We start from the raw sequence: 6000 nt of genomic DNA on the forward strand, positions 1-6000 counted from the left end.
CGACCCCAACCTGACACTTTAATAATGATAAATGTACATCACTGCTCACATGGTGCTTAACTCAGGTCATTATGGTGCCTTACGTGAGTTTACAGCGACAGAAGGAGATTTCCAATGACAGATTTATCTCATATATGTCAATATGATATTATACTGAGGGAACCTGAACCCAGTTATGCTGTACATACAGTATTAAACATCTCAACATGAAACTCTGAATATGAAAACACAATAAAAGAATATTAAGACAGACACCTGAAAAACGTTTCACAACTTGTGTCCATCTTCTGTGTATTTATCAAAAGATTCAAGTTGGGAACATTATGATCTTTATGATGGATTTGATTTCAAAAGATATATTTTACAAATCTATTTCAAAACTGTATTTTCTCATTAATATTCTCATGAACTTATAGTACAGTAATAAAACCATTAATATTTCAGATGGAGACTTTGTGTTCTCTGGCTTCAGAATAGGGATTTTTTTTCTTCAGGTTCTTTAAAACCAGAAACAGAGAATGTAGTAAAACGGGATGAACGTGATTCTTCAGTAAACACTGAGTGTAAGATAAAACCAAAAGTAGAGGAGTCGAGCCACAGGCGTGACCTCTGATTACTTTCTTATCGTTATCTTTATCTTGCCTCCAGTCAGGACTGTGCCAAAAAAACACTTTCACTCTATTTGACAAATTAATTTTGTGAAATATACATATCTTTATTATACAACAAACATGTCTTTGTGCAGGTACAGTGAAAAGGCTTGAGATGCAGCGCGGCATCACACACTCACACACACAGATAAACACACAATAATGATACGCAACTCAAACATGACATGCAGAGACACAAAATGTGTGTGTGTGTGTGTGTGTGTGTGTGTGTGTGTGTGAGAGAGAGAGTGTGTGTGTGTTTAAGTGTGTGTGTGTGTGTGTGTGTGCACTTTGATTTAGTGTTTTGTAAGTAATCAGCAATATTTTAAAATTGATGCGATGTTTAATAGGGAGCCAATGCAGTGTTGACAGAACTGGGCTAATATGGTCATACTTCCTGGTTCTGGTAAGAACTCAAGCTGCTGCGTTTTGGACCAGCTGTAGTTTGTTTATTAAGCGTGCAGGGCAACCACCCAGTAGAGCATTACAGTAATCTAGCCTTGATGTCATGAACGCATGAACTAACTGTTCCGCATTTGTCAATGAGAGCATATGACGTAATTTAGATATATTTTTAAGATGGAAAAATGCGGTTTTACATATACTAGACATGTGACTTTCAAATGAAAGATTGGTATCAAAGAGCACACACACACACACACACACACATACCCAGGTTCCTAACCGACGACAAAGACTTAACAGAGCAGCCATCAAGTGTTAGACAGTATTCTAGGTTATTACGTGAGGACGTTCTCATAACAGTGAAAACTAATTCCATGTTTCCTAATGATATCTCCTAAGGGTAGCATGTACAGAGTGAACAGCAGCGGTCCTAGTACTGAGCCTTGTGGTACACCATACTGAACTTGTGATCGATAAGACATCTCTTCATTTACTGCTACAAACTGATAACGGTCAGATAAGTATGATTTAAACCATGCTAATGCAATTCCACTAATGCCAACATAATTTTCGAGTCTATTTAAAAGAATTTTGTGGTCAATAGTCAAGTCAAGTCAAGTATATTTGTATAGCGCTTTTCACAATACAGATTGTATCAAAGCAGCTTCACAATTTTAAATTAAAATTATACAACAAGGTTTGTTTCTAATGGAATTTATTGATTGATAAAATCAAATTAAATATCCCCAAAATATCCCCAACTGAGCAAGCCAAAGGCAACAGTGGCAAGGAACCGAAAAACTCCATCAAGTGACCCAATGGAGAAAAAAAAACCCTTGGGAGAACCCAGGCTCAGTCGGGGCCAGTTCTCCTCTGGCATTTATGAACTAGAGGCCGGATTGTAGTTTGAACTGTAAGATTAAAAATATTATATGAATGCCTGGCTGAAGAGATGCTACTTTAATCTAGCTTTAAACTGGGAGAGCGAGTCTGAGCAACGAACAGTATCAGGAAGACTATTCCAGAGTTTTGGAGCTAAATGTGAAAATGCACTCCCTCCTTTGGTGGATCTGGATATCCTAGGTATGACCAAAAGCCTTGAATTTAGTGATCTTAAAGAGCGCGGTGGATTATAGTGCGATAGAAGATCCGTTAAATAGACTGGAGCTAAGCCGTTTAGGGCTTTATAAGTCAGTAGCAATACCTTGTAATTAATACGGAACTTTATAGGTAACCAATGCAGTGATGATAAAATCGGTGTTATATGATCATATTTTCTTGATCTAGTAAGAACTCTAGCGGCGGCATTTTGGACTAACTGTAGCTTGTTTATTGAGGATGCAGGACAACCAGCTAATAAAGCATTACAGTAATCTAGTCTCGAGGTCATGAATGCATGAACTAACTTTTCTGCATCAGAAAATGTTATGATCGATTTTTCTCCATTTAAATAGACAAAATGGTAGCGATCAGATAGGTATGATTTGAACCAGCTTAATGCTTGTCCTTGAACACCAGTATAATTTTGTAGTCGATCTAAGAGTATTGTGTGATCTATAGTGTCGAACGCAGCACTAAGATCAAGTAAAACTAGTATTGAGATACAGCCTTGGTCAGAAGCTAAAAGTAAATCATTTGTGATTTTAACGAGCGCAGTTTCAGTGCTATGGTGCGGCCTGAATCCAGACTGAAACTTTTCGTAGATGTCATTTTCTTGCAAGAAAGAGCCCAGTTGAGCGGACACCACCTTTTCTAATATTTTAGACATAAATGGAAGATTTGAAATGGGTCTATAATTTGCTAGGTTATTATGATCTAATTGTGGTTTCTTAATGAGTGGTTTTATAACTGCCAGTTTAAATGTTCTTGGAACATGACCTAAAGATAAAGACGAGTTAATAATATTGAGGAGAGGCTCTTCCACTTCAGGTAACACTTGTTTCAGTAGTTTAGTGGGTATAGGATCTAATAAACATGTTGTTGTTTTAGATGAAGTGATAAGTTTATTTAACTCTTTTTGTTCTATAGTTGTAAAGCACTGTAATTGTTCTTGCGGGGTGATAATTGAGGCTGAATTATAAGGCGCAATTAAAGATTGAACGTTTACAATTGTGGTTCTGATGCTTTCTATTTTCTCAGTGAAGAAGTTCATGAAATCATTACTACTGAACTGTAACGGGATATTTTGTTCGGGTGACGTCTGTTTATTTGTTAGTCTAGCCACGGTGTTAAATAAAAACCTTTTATTATTTTGCTTATTTTCTATTAGTTTGCGGAGGTGCTCAGCCCTGGCCGCTTTTAGGGCCTTTTTATAACGTGACATACTGTCTTTCCACGCGATTCTAAAGACCTCTAAATTAGTTTGTTTCCATTTACGCTCTAAAATACGGGTTTCTCTCTTTAGAACATGCGTAGTATTGTTGTACCATGGTGCTTTACTTTTCTCTCTGACCTTTTTTAATTTAATGGGTGCAACAATATCCAGTGTTCCAGAGAGAATAGTGCTCATAGTGCTAGTTAGTTCTTCTAGTTCATCTGTTTGTTTGGGTTCAGGCAGCAGCTGAGACAGATTAGATAAGCAATTTGAGAAATTATCTATGGTGGATGGAAGGATTGTTCTGCCTGGTTGATAACGCGGCGCCGCATGACATATTACAGCAGTACGTAATATACAAGTTACCATGTAATGGTCAGTGACATCATCACTTTGTGGAATGATATCTATATCGGTTGGATCGGTTCCATGTGATATAATTAAATCGAGTGTATGATTAACCCCCAATTTCCACCGGCTGCGTTACGGCTCCGGCACGGCGGCGGAGTCAATAGGTTTCCATTAAAGTCAATGAGTGTATTTCCACTGAATGCGGTACAGCTGCGTTCCGACTCCGGCGATCCGCAGCCCTCCGGAGCAGATACGCAGAGCTTCTATTTTTGCCGGATGCCGGAGAGCTCCGCAGCAATTCAGCAGTTATATCGCGCGATCATACGTGAATTTGCGAGATCTCGTGGGTCCTTGTGACTTCAGCTGTCAGTCATGACCGCAGCCGTTCCGCAACAAATACGGACCTGGTGGGTATTGACGGACGACGGAACACGGAGCTGTCACGCAGCGGAGCCGTTTCGCAGCCGTTACGCATCTGGTGGAAATTGGGGGTTAGACGATGAGTTGGTCCAGTGACGTTTTGCTTGACCCCAAATGAATTTAATAAATCTGTAAACGCAGCCCCTAACGCATCATTTGGATTATCTACGTGTATGTTAAAATCTCCAACAATTAATGCTTTATCGACATTGACCAATAGGTCTGAGAGAAAATCTGCAAACTCTTTTAGGAAATCAGCGTAAGGCCCAGGCGGTCTATATACGGTAGCCAAGGCTAGAGATAATAGGGATGTTTTTCGAACATCTAAGAGCGTAACATTTAGTACAAGTACTTCAAACGAAATAAACTTATAACCCGTTTTCTGAGTAACATTGAGAATATCTCTATAGATTGTTGCAACACCGCCGCCACGACCAATCAGACGGGGCTCATGCTTATAACAGTATCCAGATGGAGTAGACTCATTTAGACCGAAATAATCATTTGGTTTAAGCCAGGTTTCAGTAAGGCAAAGTACATCGAAGCTATTATCTGTGACTATTTCATTTACAATAACTGCCTTAGGTGTGAGTGATCTAATGTTTAGAAGACCTAGCTTTAGAAATTGTTTTTGTTTACTAATAGTAACATTTTCTGTTTTAATAACAATTAGATTTTTCCTAGATCCTGCAGTAGATTTATTATTTGATCTCACTAAACGAGGAATAGACACGGTTTCTATGCAATGTTCTACACTAGTATTTATATCAGTTAAATTGGTGCAGCAGAGACTATGATTTGGACTTTTGGTTACTAGTCAAAAGGTATTTAACAATAGTGTCAAATGCAGCACTAAGATCGAGTGACACTAATAGCGAGATACAACCACGATCGGATGATAAGGGCAAATCATTTGTGACTCTAATGAGAGCAGTCTCGGTACTATGGTACGGTCTAAATCCTGACTGGAAATCCTCACAGATATCATTTTTTTTCTAAAAAGGAACACAGTTGTGAAGATACCGCCTTTTCTAGTATCTTTGACAGAAAAGGTAGATTCGAGATCGGCCTGTAATTGACTAATTCTGTACGATCAAGTTGCGTTTTTTAAAACAAGCGGTTTAATCATAGCCAGCTTAAAGGTTTTTGGTACGTATCCTAGAGACAAAGACGAATTAATGATATTAAGAAGAGGATCTATGACCTCTGGGATCATCTCTTTCAGTAGCTTAGTCGGTATAGGGTCTAACATACATGTTGTCGATTTAGATGAATTAATGAGTTTAACGAATTCTTCCTCTCCTATAGCAATGAACGAAGCAATTTTTTCCTTGGGGAGACTAAAATGCACTCCCTGATGCGATACTGTAGTAGACGGTTGCATAGTTATAATTTTCTCCCTGATATTATCAATCTTATAAGTGAAGAAGTTCATAAAGTCATTACTGCTGTGCTGCTTGGAAACTTCTGGGCTTGAAGCTTTATTTTTCGTTAGTTTAGCCACTGTTTCAAATAAATACCTAGGGTTTTGTTTATTTTCTTCTAATAGGGTTGAAAAATAAGCAGATCTAGCAGCTTTTAAGGCCTCTCTGTATGCAATCGAGCTCTCTTTCCATGAAATGTGAAATACCTCTAGTTTTGTTTTCTTCCAGTTGCGCTCCATTTTTATGGCTGCTCTCTTAAGGGACCGAGTGTGCTCGTTGTACCAAGGCGTTGGACTATTATCTTTAATCTTCTTTAAGCGCAACGGAGCAACTGTGTCTAAAGTGCTGGAAAAGAGAGAGTTAAAAGTTTCTGTTGCAATATTGGGTTCTTCTAAGCTATCCGGGATGCTGAGATGATGAAACTGATCAGGAAGAT

Source organism: Rutilus rutilus, assembly GCF_951802725.1.
Source record: "Rutilus rutilus genome assembly, chromosome: 15".
Classification (NCBI taxonomy): domain Eukaryota; kingdom Metazoa; phylum Chordata; class Actinopteri; order Cypriniformes; family Leuciscidae; genus Rutilus; species Rutilus rutilus.